Here is a 19,856-nt window from a genome sequence, read left to right on the forward strand (position 1 = left end):
TCAAAAATAATCCAACAAATAAATATAAACAAAACCCCGACAAAGTCCTAAATCAGAACCTACAACTAGACTCCAAAAGCAAAACATAAAAGCAAGGAGGCCTCAAGCTATCCCCTGGTACTCACGACGATCACGCGTCCTAAATCCTGCACGTCTACACCACCTAATAGAATGGCATAGGAGGAAACCTGCAAAAGGGTGAGAAATACTCAACATAGAAAATTATGAACATAAGAATAGATTCAAGGCAACAAATATCATATATTCAACAATTCAATATCTCAAGTAATATTCTCACGTAAATGGGCACATCAATTCTTAAATCCAAGATATATCAAGTCTTTACATCATCACCTTATCACCAAATCAATTAACATTATTCACAATTGACACCACCATTACAAGAGCACAAATATCACCAAATGTTCACATATTCATGTACACATCATAACATATAATCACATAATTGAATACATGACTATCATATCAATTCATATGTATGCAATGTTCTAGACACGACTATACATGCATGTCGATCTATGTTTTCCTATCAGTGCCATCTCCGCCACTAAAACCACCAGATCTTCAATTGCCACCGCCGCTGCCGAAGAAACCACTGAATCAATGCATTGCTACAGGTATTGACCCACCCTCCGATTACATTATTTTACAAAAATTCACACCACTCACGAATTGGTCATCTTGTATCCGGAATAAAGTTGAGGCTAAAATGATGGACCTAGAAAGTATTCAACATGCTACTACATTTCTTCAATGGCATAAAGGCAACTACGATATTTTTCAAATCAAACCATCTTTGCAATTCACTCAATGGAATTTTGTGGGTCATTCGAATATGTTTACACCAACTAGGTCCTACCGGTTGAAGTAATGGGATCCAGGAGGGTGGTCTATTATTCATTGGAGGAGTCAACATGCATGGGAAGCTCTTTATTAGAACGACAACTCGGGGGCGAGTTCTTCAGAGGTGGAGGAGACTGATGTAGGAGGGTTTCCTTAGTAATTTCATAGTATTTTTATTTTGGCCTAATTTTAGTAATTTTCTGTTTTTGTTTCAGTTTTTTATTTTTGGTCCATTAGGGTTTTGTTATTTCCCTATTTAAGCTTAACAGTTGTGGCTTAAGAGGCAACTTTTATTCAATCAATAATATTTTAAAGAGTTTTCTCAATTTCTGGTGGATTCTGGAACCCTATTTTCACAAGTTTGTTGCTTGCAAACTTGTTTCTTTTTGATCTAGGTTTAACGCTTGCTAACTGATGCTTTCGACTGCGTCAGTTGGTTCAACTCAATTTTTGTAATTTTCTGTTTTTGTTTCGGTTTGTTATTTTTGGTCCATTAGGGTTTTGTTATTTCCGTATTTAAGCTTAATAGTTGTAGCCTAAGAGGCAACTTTTATTCATTCAAGAACATTTTAGAGATTTTTCACAATTTCCGGTGGATTCTGGAACCCTATTTTCACAAGTTTGTCGCTTGCAAACTTGTTCCTTTTCAATCTAGGTTTAACTCTTGCTGGATTACGTTTCCGACTGCGTCATAACCCCGTGACTGGTGTTGGGCGTGCTTTGAAGTCAAGGAAGTTGACACCTCAATTTGTTGGTCCTTATTATATTATAGAAAGGATTGGAGCAGTGGCTTATCAGATTGCGTTAACACCGTCGTTGTCGAATCGGCATAATGTGTTTCATGTGTCACATTTGCGGAAGTATGTGTATCACCCGTCACATCTGATTCAAGTGGATGATTTTGAAGCAAGGGATAATTTGACAGATGAGACTGTGCCGTTAATGATTGACGATCGAGAGGTTAAGCGGTTGAGGGGAAAAGAGATTGTCTTGGTGAAGGTGGATTGGATTGGACCTACAGGAGAGATCTTAACTTGGGAGTTAAAGAGTCGGATGAAGGAATCATATCAGGAGTTGTTTCCTTTAGGTAACTTTCGAGGATGAAAATTCTTTTGGAGGGGGGGGGGGGGGGGGGGGGGGGAGGTTGTAACGACCCGATTTTAAGATTTTATTTATTTAATTGATTTATTAATTATTTAATTATTTTGGTGGGTTATATTTAGTGGGTTAATTGGTTTTTAGTGGAATTAAGGATAATTTGGTAATTTTAGGATTAAGGGTATATTAGTAATTTTGGATATGGAGAGTAATTAAGGAAATTGGTAGTAACTTGGGGTATTTAATAAAATAGCGATGTATGAGTAATAATAGGGGTTTAAGAGGAGCAATTGTGTAGTGAATATTGTATGAGTGGTAGAAAGTTACCAAGTTCATTACTGAGTGTGACTAAGCCCAAGAGTATATAAGAGAAGTAGTCTTTGTGAAATTAGGTCAAGAGCTAAATATAACATTTTAGAGAAAAGGGGCAAAGTTGGGAGAATAGAGAAAATAGAGAGAAAAAGGAAGAAAGAAGAATTTCAAAAGAAAATAAGATCCAGCTTGGAGAACTCAAGAGGGAGAGTAGATTGAATATTAAAGCTTAGTTTTGGAAGGTTAAGGTAAGAGGAAAGTTTATATCACCATTTAAAGATTATGAGTGGTTATGGATCATGTTTATTTTGATGATTTTCATGAAATTGGTGTTGTGTTAAGTTGATTTTCGTGCTAATTGATTATGCTAATTATAAGTATGATTAACTTTGTGAAATTAAGTTGTTTATGTGCTTAAACTCATGTTTGATAATATAGAAAAAGATGTTATTGAGATTTTAGCTTAAATGCATGAAAATCATGATGTTGTTGTGGAATGTTGTTGAATTCATGATGTATGTTATTGATAAATGAGTGGGTATGTCTGGGTGTTGTTTGTGTGGAAATTAAGTGATAAATTCATGGTTTATAAGTGCTTATGTGATGTTTTTGAGTTTTGGAAAATTGGGTGAAGAATTATGAATTTAAAAGTGGAATCTGTGTTTTGATGTGTTATAAAGGCTCACTTGAATTGTATTACCCATGGGTAAAGTTCATACAATGATTTTGGGAGGAATGGGATCAAAAATGGGATTTCGGGTGATTTTTGGGAGGGTTCCCGAGAGGGAAAACCCATTTTTTAGGTTCCCAGAAACGGAGGGCTCGTCGTTGCTAGCTGTGCAGAACAACTCTTGCTATTTTGTGTGTTTCAGTCCTTTGGGGGTGTTTCCGAACATCCATGAGTACTCCTTATGTGATGTTTTGATGTTGTTTTGATGAATTAAAGCTATGTAACCATGCTTGTTTGAAATGGAATGGATTTTTGGGTTTTGAGACGAACTTTGATTAAGAACTTGTACATAAACATGAGTTCAAACGAAGTAATGGTTTCTCAAATGAAATGATTATGTTATGCTTGAACTACGTGATAATGAATGTAGAAAACGTATGTAGGGATGACAAGCATGTATATGATTGTGAAATTTGGCTTTTGATGAAATATGTAAAAATAGACGAACTTTAGAAAAATAGACGGACTTTGGTGAAATGATGAATTATGGCATGATAGCTTGCAAATGATTTTATGCTCATGATAATATGATGAATAATGATTGAATTAGTTATTGATATGCACATGATGAATTGATTAACGAGGTGAAAATGCTTAATCGTCTTTAAATTCAAATTGTGCTAAATGAATGAATGTTGTTTCTGGATGTGATAAATGTTTGATGATGATTATGGTGTTGAAGATTTTGGTGAATATGATTTATTGATGATGATAATTCATGATGGTGTGTGTATATGTATATGTATACTAGGTCTTCCACCCGTGCTGTCGCACGGGTCATATACATCTTTGCAAAATATTGTACTGCAATACATTCCTTCACTACTTATTTTGAATAGAGAATACTATAAATCGCAAGAGTATTTTATTACTTCAACGAAGGATGTTTACACATATTGAAAAATCTCTTTGTATATTATATTTGATGGTATTGATCCAATCACCATTTTCATCAGTCAAATTTGAAGACCATTTTTCGATAGATCTTGTGAAAACTCGGAAGATGAAGACACTGCATCTCCAAATAAAAATAATAAGTCATATAGAACCAACAATAAAAAGTCGAATTCACCATATATATTAAATTGTAGGATTATGTATACCATTTGAGATATTAGACAATGGGGATCTTTGTTAAACAATTTTGCGCCTCTAGTTAGGCTCCATGATAGTTTTCACACTAACAAAACTTTAATTCAAATAGAGAAAAAAACCGTTATTGTGTATGAAATAGAATCCTTTAGAACAACTCATACCACATGGTAATCTCCTATCTCTTATAAAAAAAATGACACATGTCATTTCATTTGTACTTAACATACAAACAATTTTTCCCTTAAAAAAAATACAAGTAAGTCATTAAAACTATTTTTGATGATAAGACTTAAATTACTAATTAAAATTTAATTTAGATTCTAAATCAGGTAAAAAAAAATAAAGTCAATTGTCTTTACTAGGGGTGATCAAATCCAAACCGATCCAAATTAAAACCGCAAACCGATTCAAAAAAACCAAAAACCGCACAAAACTGAATATTATTGGATATGTTTGGATGACATTTTGCGAAAACCGCTTGGATTGGATCGGATTTTGGATTGATTTTTCAAAAGTGAACCAAACCGAACCGAACCGCATACAAATATTTTAATATATATTTCCATTTTTATAAGTATAATATATTAAATTAAGCTATTATTTTTTCTTTTTAATTCTTTTAATACTACGTATGAGTTTAATTTAATGAATTTTGTTTCTATTTTGTATCTTTTAAAGATAATCAATCATTATTATTCAGCACAATTAATTTTTCATAAATCATATGTTATATTTTGTATCGAACCTATTATTTATCATATTTTTATAAGATTATTGTTGATAAAAAAAAGTTACAATTAGTAATTTGGACATCCAAAAACCGATCCAAATTAAACCGCATTAATTTGGATTGGATCGGATCGGTTTTTTAAAATTAATCATCCAAAACCGAACCGAATCACATATAATTTTATCTTTGGATCGGATGAGGTTTTACCTCAAAACCGATCCAAATCGGACTGCGAACACCCCTAATCTTTACTACTAAATAACAAAACATCCGTTATTTATAACAGGTTATTTGACTAAAATGAAAAGTTATCTACTGACTGGATGTAACATTTCGTGCACAAATTCTATTTACATCCGTATCGAACCCGAAAGTTAACATCAAAAAAGAAATTTTGATAATTCTCATACGACAAAATTAATTTGTTGTACAACAAAATTGATTTCACGCTAATTTTTTTTTTTAACAACAAAATTAATTTCACGCTAATTGATGATTGGCTTATTTTATTTTTTATTTTTTTTAGACCATTCAAAATTAATTATAAAGATTTCATTAAAAAAATAAATAGTACTAACTTTGAATATCAATTTCTTAAACCACTTTTTCAAAATAAAAATAATTTAGGATACATTGAATCCACAAATAACTCTAAGATGAGTTACTTTACTGAGACAAATATTCACTAATGCAATTGAATATCAAAATATATTAGTGAGTACCAAAATATCAAAACTTAGGTACCAAAATACATCATATTGAGTACAACAATATATTTCGAAGCAAAAGCAAGTACCAAAATATATTATATTGTATACCAAAATATTTTAGATTATGCACCAAAATAATTTAGACTGCGTTTCAAGATATTTTTGCAAAATTTGGGTACTAAGAAAACACTTTCTAAAATGATTAAATTAAAGTGTTTTCTTAGTCCCAAAGTTTTGCTAAAATATATTGAAACGCAATATAAATCATTTTGGTACACAAACTGAAATATTTTGATATGCAATCTAATATATTTTGGTACCTAATTTGAGATATTTTGGTACTCAATAATATATTTTTGTACTCAATATGGTATATTTTGATATTTAATTTGAGTTATTTTTGTACTAGATATAGTATGTGAATTACTTGTTTCCAAAGTTTAGTTGTGAATTTTATCTATAAATATAGAGCTGACATAGTTCATTTCACTTACCGAAAAGTATTCTGAAACTTTGAATCCTTTTCTTCTCTCTCCCTCTTCGACTTGTGTTGACGAGCTCATCTCCTTTATCTTTCCTTTACATAGTTGTGACTTTTTGTTTTGTTTAATTTTTGTAGTCGCTGAATCTTCAACGTCTATCATTGAACATGATGAAATTGTCTCTTCTAAAGACTCGTGTTGGAACATGTGTGGAAATTGAGTAAAAAAAGACTAAACACAAATTCCCATGTTGGGTAGAACTAGTGTTGTGTGAATTGAAAAAAGTGGAAGTCCCACATCGGATGGAACACACACATTAGTAGTGTTTATATAGTAGGGGTGTACCTCTAATTAATGGGGGTACATAAGCACTAGAGAAAAATATATATTGATATATATTTTATTATTTGAAAATGATAAATTAAATAATTAATTTAATCATTATTAGAAAGTGCTTTCTTAGTCCCCAAGTTTTGCTAAAATATTTTGGTACATAATATAATATATTTTTGTACTAAATTTAATATATTTTAGTACTCAATTAAGATATTTTTGTACTAGATCTAATATGTGAATTACTTAATCGCAAAGTAATATGTTACTTGTTCCCAAAGTTTCTCATATTACTTGTTCCCAAAGTTTCTCACTTATTAGTTGTGAATTTTCTCTATAAATAGAGAGCTCACAGAGTGCATTCCATACACCAAAGAGTTTCATTGAGTTGTCGGGAACTCTTTCTCTCTTCTCCCTTTTTGACTTGTGTTGACGAGTCTTTCATCTCTTCTCCCTCCTTCGACTTGTTTAACAAGTCCTTCTCCTTTTTCTACTCCTTTCTGTCCCTTCGGAATTAAGAGTGTTCTTAAGACCATAGTCCCTTTTCGGTTTAATGTCCCTTCGGAATTAAGAATGGTCTTAAGTTTCTTAAGTTCATAGTCCCTTCGATAATATATGTCCCTTCGGAATAAAGAGTACTTTTAAGATCATAGTCCCTATTTGGAATAAACAATGTCCCGTCGGAATCAAGAATGATCTTAACGGTATATAACAATTATTCAATAATTTTATTTGAGGAGAAATGGTGGTAACACCATATTTGAGTGGTCATAGTACCATATTGATAGTTTGGAGAACTTAAAGGTTAGAATGGTGGAAACACCATAATTGAGTGGTCTTAGCACCATAATAAAATGGTAATAATACCATATTAATTTGAGTGGTTTCAATATTAAAGAGTGGTCTTAGTACCATATTTGAAGGTGTAATTCTCGAACGGTTTTCTACAGTGCAGTAGTTAACCGCACAGTTGTAGCTGGACTTGTTTTATCCTGGAGGCGGCGTGGTTGATAGTCTACCTTGCACAATTTTGGGTAGTGCCACGAAACGTCTTAAAGAGAGCGACCTGGTCGTGACTCAACCTAGTAACAACTTCGGTAGATAATAGAATTTGGAAATCCAAATACAACAGTTTGGAAATCCAAAAACAACAATTTTAAGACGTTTCGATCTGCTATGTCTACCGAAGAAGTTACTTATTGAGGTTCAATTGTCCCTAAATATATTAAGGATAAATAAAGCTATAGAATTACATCTTTTGACTGAAACGACGAAGTAGTTGTTGTTTTTAAACAACAACACGAAAATCCATCAGAGAACAATATTGGTCTTAGAAGCCACAGTCGAAACATTCCATGTGGCATGGCTAGTTTACCTCTTCATTCATATTATAAGAATGTGACTTCTGTGTGGTTGCTAAAGAATGCATATTGGCAATTGAATGTATATTGGCAATTGATGTGACGTCATTGGTGCTATTGTAAAGCCAACATGCGAACCTGTTATTAAAGAATGGATGAATGCGCTAATAATTTCTTGGAATGCAATTAGTTCAGATGGACTCGGTTGTTACATCAGTAAATTGTTCTATATTATTCTGGAATAACCATCTGAAAATTTAATATTCTTAAATTTATGTCCTTGGTTGGTTAAAGGAACTAGTATGATTTTAGTTCGATAGGGAGTGCTAAAATTGAGAATTTAGCTACCCTAAAAAATAAGAAAGAATCTGAATTTCAGATTTCTATTGAATAAGACTGGGTTGACTCAGACTTAAAGAGAGACTTGTGTGTCATGCACTTTTGTTGGAAAAAGACTTCACTTTGATGGCATGTTCAAAATTAAAATTCTCCTTCTATTTTATTAGTTGTGTGATTTTAATATTTGACATGTGAACAAGCTTTTAATTTTAAATTTGAGTAACTTGGATTTAATTCCAACGTTATAATTAGACAATTTTATTTATTGCAGTCAAGATATATGAACCAAAAGTTCATATAAATCAGAATTTAGAGATTATGAATCTCTAAACATAATAAATTATGATATGTGTGAATTTGATGACACATAAACTAGAAATGATAAAATGATATTTTATCATATTTATTGATGACTGCAAATTTTGAAAAATAAAATTGATATGCTTGATATGTTCAATTTCTTTAACGAAAATTGAAATTTATAGAGTACCCAAGTCTAAGAACAAAAATTCTAATTAAGAAATTTTTGAAGAAAGGACAATCCAACTTGTCTTATTTTTGAACTTGGGATTGTCCGGACTATATTTGGCTTCAGGACCCCAAGAGAGTTAAACTCACTAGTAGAGCCTATGAATGTGTATTCATTAGGTATGTTATAAATAACGAAGCATATAGGTTTTAGGACCTAAATGTTAAAGTGATCATAGAATTAAAAGATGCTGATTTCTATGAAGTAAGTACCCCTGTAAATTAAAGAATAGTGGGGGCACTAGTGGGGGTAAACTAAATTCCCTTCTAAAAATTAAGAACTAGTGGGGGCACTATATCTAATCACATTCATGTAATTAGAAATAGTTATGAAAACATCATACGAGATGTTATAGAACCTCAAGGAGGTAAGAAAGCAAGAATTGCTAAAGAGTATGGACCTTATGGTTTATACATTGGAAGAAGATTCATTAAGCCTTAAACGAAGCTATATCCTTATTGGATGTTGAATTTTGGCTAAAAGCAATAAACGATGAAATGAATTTTCTAGAGTCTAACAAAACATGACACTTGGTTGACTTGTCTCATATTTGCAAAATCAATCGGTTGTATTTGGATTTTGGAAAAAGGAACTAAAACCTGATGGTACGGTTGATGAATACAAGGCTCTCCTTGTAGTCAAAGGTTTTAGACAGAGAAAAATATAGACTTCTTCGACATTCATTCACCAGTCACGAAAATCATATCCATAAGAGTACTAGTCCCTTTAGCCGACGTTCATAACTCGATAGTACTCCAAATGGATGTGAAAGTTGCCTCTTTTTATGGTGAACTAGAAGAAGAAATCTATATGAAACAACCTAAAAGTTTTGCGATTCATGGACAAGAAATCATGGTCTGTAAGTTAGATAATTATTTGTATGGTCTAAAATAAACTCTTAAGGAATGACATGAAAAATTTGACATTCTAATGCTATCGAATGAGTAAAAAGTGAATGAAAGTGACAAATAATATTTGCACGATCATATGTCTCTATGAAGACGACTTGCTCATATTTGATTTAAAGATTCATGTTATGAATTATGTGAAATCATTGTTTATCAATAACATTGATAAGAAAGACATAGACAAAGTTGAAGTAATTCTTGGTTTCAAGATTACTAGATCGAAAAAAAAGAACTTTTTTGATAAATCTCATAAAGTTGAGAAGTTCTTAAGGAAATATTATTATTTCACCGTAAACTTGCAATCATATATTATGATCCAAGTGTAAGAACACTTGAGATGGAGTTGGAAAAACAGAATATACGAGCATCATTGGCAGCACTTAGGTATGCCACTGAATGTATTAGATCTGACATTGCCGATGTCGTGAAACTCTTGTGCAAGTTTACTAGTAGACGGATGAGAAGCATTGCCATGCTATAGAAAGAGTCATGAGATGCCTTAAGAAAACTATGACTTTAAGATTACTTCACTAGGAGTAACCTATTGTATTTAAATGGTACAAGATATAAAATAGAACATCTTTCAGATGAATATTTTGCGACTAGTGTTTGCATATTGAGCATCACTAAAGGAGTTGTTTGTTAAAACAAATGATATTGACTCAGTCCACTATGAAATGAATCTGAGATGAGAACACTAGAGAAAACTAGTGGAGAAGCAAGTTGACAAGATGCTTGCTAATTGAGATCCCTTAGTGGATAAAACTGTTTCCAGAAGTGTTAAATCATTGTGATAGTCTGCAGCTATTACAAAAATTGAGAATCGTTAGAGACGATAATTAAGGCATGAACACATAAAGGATTAGAGAGCTAGCTACTCTCAAAAGGAACAGTTAAAGTAGATCATGTACGTACTGATAAAGAATTAGTTAATCCTTTGACGAAAGGAATTACTAGAAAGAAAGTCCTAAACACATCCAATAGGATGAGACTAATGCCCAAAGGTCACAAGTGATGGTAACCCGACCTACATGACTGGAGATCCCAAGAAATAGGTTCAATGGGTAATAACAAGTCACAAGTGATAGAACATGCTATGATAAAAGTAAGAAAGCATGATTCCTGCAGCGATAGAAGGATGAGATAATAGAAACTCTTAATGAGATCTATACTCTATTTGGAGTGGAGTACATAGCTACAGGAGTACTCTTGATAGACTCACCTATATGAATGTTGAACTAAGGGCCGGTTCCTATGGGATTCGGGGCAGAATACCTAGAGCGTTCGTTAAACCGGGATACACGTGCAAGGCCATAAACGCACGGGCTTTTAGAATACACCTTAAGAAAAGGTTTGTGTGTGGGTTCTATGTCTGAGATAGAGTTCAATGCTGTAAGCAACTCTTGTTAATCAGAATTTTACTCGCTATGCAAAGGTTCAAGTTGTAGGCGACAGCTTTGTTTACTAGCAAATCTTATGGAGACGTTTTTGACGTTATTTCTGAAACCATTTTTTAAATTCAAGTGGGGGATTGTTGGAACATGTGTGGAAATTGAGTAAAAAAAGACTAAACACAAATTCTCATGTTGGGTAGAACTAGTGTTGTGTGAATTGAAAAAAGTGGAAGTCCCACATCGGATGGAACACACACATTAGTAGTGTTTATATAGTAGGGGTGTACCTCTAATTAATGGGGGTACATAAGCACTAGAGAAAAATATATATTGATATATATTTTATTATTTGGAAATGATAAATTAAATAATTAATTTAATCATTATTAGAAAGTGCTTTCTTAGTCCCCAAGTTTTGCTAAAATATTTTGGTACATAATATAATATATTTTTGTACTAAATTTAATATATTTTAGTACTCAATTAAGATATTTTTGTACTAGATCTAATATGTGAATTACTTAATCTCAAAGTAATATGTTACTTGTTCCCAAAGTTTCTCATATTACTTGTTCCCAAAGTTTCTCACTTATTAGTTGTGAATTTTCTCTATAAATAGAGAGCTCACACAGTGCATTCCATACACCAAAGAGTTTCATTGAGTTGTCGGGAACTCTTTCTCTCTTCTCCCTTTTTGACTTGTGTTGACGAGTCTTTCATCTCTTCTCCCTCCTTCGACTTGTTTAACAAGTCCTTCTCCTTTTTCTACTCCTTTCTGTCCCTTCGGAATTAAGAGTGTTCTTAAGACCATAGTCCCTTTTCGGTTTAATGTCCCTTCGGAATTAAGAATGGTCTTAAGTTTCTTAAGTTCATAGTCCCTTCGATAATATATGTCCCTTCGGAATAAAGAGTACTTTTAAGATCATAGTCCCTATTTGGAATAAACAATGTCCCGTCGGAATCAAGAATGATCTTAACGGTATATAACAATTATTCAATAATTTTATTTGAGGAGAAATGGTGGTAACACCATATTTGAGTGGTCATAGTACCATATTGATAGTTTGGAGAACTTAAAGGTTAGAATGGTGGAAACACCATAATTGAGTGGTCTTAGCACCATAATAAAATGGTAATAATACCATATTAATTTGAGTGGTTTCAATATTAAAGAGTGGTCTTAGTACCATATTTGAAGGTGTAATTCTCGAACGGTTTTCTACAGTGCAGTAGTTAACCGCACAGTTGTAGCTGGGCTTGTTTTATCCTGGAGGCGGCGTGGTTGATAGTCTACCTTGCACAATTTTGGGTAGTGCCACGAAACGTCTTAAAGAGAGCAACCTGGTCGTGACTCAACCTAGTAACAACTTCGGTAGATAATAGAATTTGGAAATCCAAATACAACAGTTTGGAAATCCAAAAACAACAACTCGTGTGCCACACCGATGGTTAGCCTTCACTTATTTTCATAACATTTTCCTGTTATATCTCTTGGCGTTTCTGCGTCCATTGTTTTTGTACCAGCTTATGGATATTTGATCTAGTGTGAATATATATTAGTTAACTATCTAGGATTTTGTGCTAATGCTTTGGAAATTCTTTCAAACAATAAGATTACAAGGAGTACTATACTCATAAGTTGTCTAAATTTAATTATTTGAAATGCACAAATCTAAACCGAAGAGAAAACTCTTCTCTCCAACTTGTGATGGTTCAATTTTGTTTGTTCATTTAGGTGTCCATGAGTGCATGGGTCTTTTATATATTCCATTTGTGATATTTTTCGCTAAATGCGGTTTGGTTTCATGTCGATCTTGAAGACATAATGGTCATGGAAGCAATCTGGGTTTCCATTCAGGTGTAGAATTTTGTTTGAATAAGCTTACTGTAAGCTATCATTAATTTGAAGTTCACCACTCCCTTGCAATATATCGTTTCACAACTTCTTTCATTCGATATCTTTCCCTTTTTCTAAAGCAATGTTAATTTATACTTGGTTCAATATGAACTCTATACATTGCAGAATGTCCACTATTCAAAAGCATAAGATAAAACTATAAATATGTTCATATTATGAAATTCAGTAGTGGATATGCTGCCATATATATATGTATTATCTTGTTTATTTGATAATTGTGATTGACTAAATATATATGTATTAAAATTAAAGGAAAATGGCAGGCAGAGAAATTTATCTTTTGCTGATGCTACTTCTGGCCACTACGTATCTGATGATCGCTATTCTTCGTCTCCCATGGGTCAATAGGCAGGGTCATCCTCATCCCCATCTCCATCGGGGATCTTGCTTCTGCCATTGCAGCTCTTGACGAGCTCCAACAAATGTTTGTAGAATCATATGTAAGATCCAATAATGAAAATACACCATCATTCAACATGCCACCAGGTTCCAGAAAGTTTTATAACCGGATTGGTAGAAATATGGGTAGTTATTCACCCGGAGAAAACCTGGATGTGGGTCCACCAGACGATGCTATGGCAACAACTAGGAGTCATGGTCAATGGAGCATATCTCATGGATCACAGGTAGCTGAAACGACAACTAGCTATGCAAACTCTATTGACGCAGAAGATTGAGGTGAACTGTCATCTTTGTCACATTCTAATGACAATTATGAAAGGTTTCAAAGTGCCAAAGGCCCCATTGTTCTCGAGAGTTTTGAGGTGCAGATGATGTTGGTTATGGCAGTATCTTTGGCCGAAGCTTGAATCATGTCGAGTGGACAGAGTGTTCATGGCAATAGTTTTGGTCAAGTTACTGCTTCAATCTTTCATAAATTGGGGATGCTTGCCTTAGCTATGTGGCTTGCCGGGTACTGAGTCTGGAGTTTGAGAAAAAGTTACACGTTGTGTGCAATTATGGTAACCATAGCCAATTTTGCTCAAACTCCAAATACAGGACTGGGCAGGCCACATAGTCAAACTCCAAAATTGCACACAACGTGTGACTTTCTTTGAGACTCAAATACTGGACCTTGACAAAGACTATTTCCATGAAGCGCTTTGTCCACTGGAAATGGCTCGAGCTTCGGCTATAGAGACAACCATAGCCAGCATCATATGCTCCTCATAACTCTCGGGAACAATAGGGTCTGTGGCACTTTGAAAGCTTCCATCAATGCCATCAGACTGTGACATAGATGACAGTTCACCACGATCTTCTACTTCAACAGAGTTTGCATAGCTAGTTGTCGTTTCAGCTACCTGTGATCCATGAGATATGCTCCATTGACCATGACTCCTAGTCGTTGCCATAGTATCATCTAGTTGCCCCTCGTCCATGTTTTATGTAGGTGAATAACTAATCATATCTCTACAATCCTGTTATAAAACCTTCTGGAACTCAGTGGCGTGTTGAATTATGATGTATTTTCATTATTGGAGCTTACATATGATTCTCCAGACAATTGTTGGCGCTCAGCAAAAGCAGCGATGACACAAGCAAGACCCTCCGATCTATACGGGAATGAGGACGACCCTGCATGTTGACCCATGGGAGACGAAGCATGGCGATCATCAGCTACGTAGTGGCCAGAAGTAGCATTAGCAAAAGATAAGTTTCTATGCCTGCCTTTCTCATTATCTTCTTCAAGATACATAATGAGCAAACATGTAGTTTATATTTACGTAAGAATATTGTTTTCTAAATTAGTTTGCAGTCTTATTGATTGATAAATTTTTCTACTAATCTTCATCGGTTCACATTAGAACTAAGTGAAGCTGTGAACATCTTGATGAAGTTATTGCAGCGGATCTTAAAGTGCAGCGGCATTTACCATCTTTCCTCCTGGCCAGGTTCATATTTCAAAGAAATTAATATTGGGTTTTCTCAGAAATTCTCCTATTTGCCTCGAGTCCTTATTATGCATGATTTTGATTCTTAGAGAAATTAGTTCTTAGAGAAATTGGTTCTTGTTTTTAAATTTATTTGTTTGCTTTGTTTACTATCTTCTGTTCACGATTGGTTCTTGTTTTCCACTGTTATGGATATGATTCCTTTTGAAAACCAACAAGAGAATTACATAAACACTAGCAAGTGATTCTATATTGTAATAACATACTATGTTTTAGTCTATATTTATACAATTTTTTTTTTATAAAAAAAATGATCGCTACCGTTTTCCTATGTTATGCATATAGTTATAGAAAATCTTTGAAGCTTTTCCGCGATTTTTCAATCATATAATTTTGGTATGTAAAAAATCTACTTTTGTTTCCCATGTCAAAATTTATACAAGCAATTTATATATACACTATAAAATAGCAGAGCAATGTTAAATGATGATATCTTATATTATATCAAACATTTTTATTTATAATTTGGTTATACAATAGGAATGGAATTTGAGATAAACAAAGCACACATTATTCATGAATGAGTTGAAGACAAATGGACAAACCAAGATCATATTTTTGGTTTTTTTTAAAGAGTCATATTTTGGGGTTGTTCTAATGTTGATTTTCTTTTATTTGTTAAATCATTGATATAGTAAGTTTTGTATCTTAGTGCTACTTATCTTTATGAGCCAATTTCAACCTTCTTCTTTTTGGAAAAAAGATGTCTGTAAGGGTAATATCACTCTAACACAAAACATTCTTTTCACCAACGCCTCCAAGCTTCGACTAAAAGAGTTCCCCCAGTTGGCTTTGAAGCCTCTTATTTATGTACTGAAAGTTCCACTCAATGGTGGAATCGGTACTTTTATCCCAATTTTGTCGACGAGACAATTTTGCTCACCAACGTGATTGAAGCTTTTCCTTCATTTATTTCGACATAAGCAACCTTTTCTTTTTTATGATATTTTTAGTTCTAGCTTTTTCAACTTTCAGTCTTTCGACCTGTCGAACTCTATCAACCAGTTTGGCCATGTCCCTCAAGTGTTGGGTATCTAATTTCTTCCTAATAGAAAAGTCTAGGCCACCAGCAGCCATTTCAACCAACTCATATTCAGAAACTTGGGTGAAACACCTAGCCTTCAGCAGTATAAATCTGTCCGGATAATCATCAATAGACTCGGGCATCTTTCTCATAACACTAGCCAATTATTTCAAACTAATCTTAGATTGTCCCATGTAGAATTGTTCATGAGACACCCTTTCTAATTGATTCCAATTATGAATTGAATGTGGTGGAAGTGTGGTGAACCATGTAAAAGCCTTTTTAGTCACAGAATTTGGGAAATATTTCATTCTTAAATTTTCATTATAAGTAATATTTCCTGCCAACAAGCAATATGTTCGACAGTAGATTCGCTGGTGTCACTAACAAATTTGGTGAACTTAGGAATTTTCCATCCCCTTGAAAATTCAGTTTGGAGAACATATTTTTATGGTCATACTTGTACGATACGATAAATAGTATATTAGTTTATATGTTTCGACGGTGTAATTTTTTTTTCTTATCAAGATCGACCGGTTCGTTTGAAGTAAGAAATGCATTTTTATCTAGAGCTATGGACATATACTTGGATACAATCATACTAACTGCCTTTTAGATCAACAAAATATTTTGATTATTTTAAAAAATATGTGTAGTTTTCATACATAAGTTTTCTATCATGTATAAATTTGCACATTTTAAAAAGTTCATAGAAAAGTATGTGTGTTGACTATTAAAAAATTAATTATCACACAAGAATAATACTAGTTATTGCGAGAGTAAACGTAGCAAATTCTTTACAAAAGACTATTTTGCATTAAATATAAACGTGTCGTGATCCCTTATGGACAAAATCCCTCGCGAGCAATAGCAATGCTGATTACACAAATTCAAGCATACTTTTTTTTTTTTTTACAAAAATTTCAAGCATACTTTTTATTTTTCAGATTTAAATTCAATTGACATTGAAAAAAAAAAATTCAAATTTTATTCGCAATAACAAAGTAATTTTTGGCCAGATTTATGGTACTAGTAGTATTTAGCATTAACTCCTCCCTAAAAAAAAGCATTAACTCCCTAATTACTTTTTGAAGAAACTTCCTAATTGCTATTGTGCGCATTTTTTTTTTTTGGTTACATATTGTGCGCATTTATTGACAAAGATATTTTGATATTAGTCATATTTTCATTCATTCAGACCCATATATAGGATTTTTTTTTTTTTTTATCAAGCTAGAAATATTATAAAACTGCCAGGAGAAGCCTGAACCTCATACAAGAAAGTTCAACAAAAACAGAAACAAACAAACAGAAAAACCTCCCAAAACAACAGAAAGGAGGGGAAAATTAAGACATGTCAGTGCTAGAGACTGAACTAAGACTATCCCTTAGAAGCAGAGTAGAGATGAAAGGAGGAGGGGCAGGCCACCATTGAGAGGAGTGCATAGCCAGTCCTTGTCCATTCTTCGCTAATGCATCAGCGACTTGGTTTCCTTCTCTAAGCACATGAACGCAAGAGCAAACAATAGTAGAGCAGAATTTACGGTAGTTGTACCATCTGGCTCGCATTTGCCAAGGAACCCCCACATTCATATGAAAAGCCTGTACCACTCTAAGAGAATCTGTTTCCAAACAGATATGAGTTAAATGCAGCTCCCTAGCTTTGTCAAGAGCAAGCAGACACGCAGAGAATTCAGCTTCTAAGGTTGTGGCATATCCAATATTGCTAGAAATAGCCCCAAGAAATAAGTGATTTGAGTTTCTAATAACGATGCCTATGGCACCACAAGGTTGAGCACCTAAGGATGAGCCATCACAATTGAATTTAATGACGTCCTGTGAGGGAGGGCACCAATGAATTTCCTGGCTAGCAATGATACTCTTAGTCTTTAGAGGAATATTGAATAACCTAGAAATTTTATAATCTTGCATATCATTGTTTCCTTTAGACAAAACCAGGTCGTAGCTAAGCTTAACCTCGGCCAAAATACAATTGAATAAAGATGGCATGGACTGTTGTTTGTCATGGAAACATCTCTGGTTTCTCTCAAACCAGATAACCCAGATAGTATGAAGAATAGCTGAGTTCATCATGTGGGATATTTGTATGTTGGCTTCATTATTGCCTAAAACAAATATTCAGCACTGATGTGGAACATGATGTTCCAACATGAAGGCCTGGTAGTTTTGTTCTATGCCTCGCCTACATTTAAGCACGCGATCCCTGGTTTTAAGGAATCCACATCAATCAGTGATTGGTCTACTCTACGCGTTCTGGATGAAGATCAGAACAAGGTTTAATTCCTAAGATTGTGGAAGCATTTTAGGAAGGTTTGTATCGTGATCATGATGCCCCATTTAATGTCTGGAACTTATTATGGTAAGTTTCCTTTTTGGGAAGATCTGTTTCTTAATGGTCACGCGGATTGTTCTAAAGCTGGGATATCATGCTGATCTCTTTGCTTCAGTATTTAAGGAGGACACAAGACCTAAATACTGTATTCAAAACATAATGAAGAAAAGCTAGAATTGTCTAGGGTTTTGAGTCACTTTGTGTGAGCCTTTCGTGTATTCTTTTGATGCACGTTTAGGACTGTCATCGAGTTGTATGTTGTTCACTTCCATAAGCTTGTAAGCATAAGGAAGGTAGTTGTGAGATAGACACCGGGTTGTGGTGTTCATCGTATGTAATGGGATATGGTTCCTAAGTTTTTGTGTTGAGTTTAGTTAGATCACTGGGACTGTGATCTGTGGTAAGGAAGTGAGAGGGGGATCTCTGGTCTAGGGTAACTCTTAGGCTGAAGTCTGTTCTTGTAGAGTCTAGGTCAAGAGAGTGCAAACGTGGTTTGTGGAGAGCTCTTTGAATACGATCTACTAGTGGATTTCCTTCCTGGCTTGGTAGCCCCCAGAGTAGGTGACGTTGCACCGAACTGGGTTAACAAATCATTGTGTTCTTTATCTGCTTTATTAGTTTTATGCTTTTGCTGTTAACTGTTAGTTTAATGTTTCAAACATTCTGTTCAACATCTGAATCTGTTAATTAAGTGTTGGAACATTACGTGAAACATCTTAAACTAGCGTGCCAGAATTTCAATTGGCATCAGAGCAGGCACCCTGCCTGTTATTGGGTGAGATCCAGAGGAGATCTATTCTGGCAAGATGGAAAAAGAAGGAGGATTCGTTAACAGACCACCTCTGTTAGATGGAACCAATTATGACTATTGGAAGTCACGTATGTGTGCTTACCTTAAGTTTATTGACAGCAAAACCTGGAAAGCAGTGCTGAAAGGTTGGGAACATCCTGTTGCCCTTGACAAAGATGGTAACAAAACTATTGTCCTGAAACCAGAAGAGGAGTGGACTACTCCTGAAGATGAACTGTCACTTGCAAATTCAAAGGCTCTGAATGCTCTCTTCAATGGGGTTGACAAAAACATGTTCACACTCATCAAAAAATGTGATGTTGCCAAAGATGCTTGGGACATTCTCAAGACAACACATGAAGGAACCTCTAAAGTAAAGAGCTCAAGAATTCAGCTCTTAACTACCAAATTCGAGAATCTGAAAATGCAGGAGGATGAGACCATCCAAGACTACTACATGAATGTCCTAGACATTGCAAATTCATTTGATTCTCTTGGTGAAAAGCTGTCAGATGAGAAATTGGTAAGAAAGATTCTCAGATCCCTTCCGAAGAAATTTCATATGAAGGTGATAGCTATTGAAGAATCTCAGGATGTCTCCAATATGAAAGTGGAAGAACTCATAGGTTCTTTACAGAACTATGAACTTGTTGTTGACAACAAAGCTGAGAAGAAAGGAAAAGGCATTGCTTTTACAGCAAATGCAGCTGATAATGATGAGTGGTATGAAGATGCAGAAGATAGCAAGATTGCAGATGATATGGCTATGCTGGGTAGACAGTTCAACAAAATTGTGAAACATGTAAATAGCAGAATCAAAGGCAGTGGGCAGAACATCCGATTCAACATTGACAAGGAACAAAACAACCCAAGGTATGACAGAAATGATGACAAAAATGATCAAAACAAAGGTGTGCGATGCTTTGAATGT

The 19,856-nt window shown here is 34.1% G+C and overlaps 2 pseudogenes; one reads left to right on the forward strand and one right to left on the reverse strand.

The window, feature by feature from the left end:
• Positions 1-529: 529 nt before the first annotated feature.
• Positions 530-13,612, forward strand: LOC146905573 (uncharacterized; annotated as a pseudogene).
• A 276-nt stretch (positions 13,613-13,888) lies between these two features.
• Positions 13,889-14,502, reverse strand: LOC146905574 (uncharacterized; annotated as a pseudogene).
• Positions 14,503-19,856: the final 5,354 nt, after the last annotated feature.

The sequence above is a fragment of the Medicago sativa genome, chromosome 7 (assembly GCF_051527215.1).
Source record: "Medicago sativa cultivar Bolivia chromosome 7, Bolivia_mono, whole genome shotgun sequence".
Lineage (NCBI taxonomy): Eukaryota > Viridiplantae > Streptophyta > Magnoliopsida > Fabales > Fabaceae > Medicago > Medicago sativa.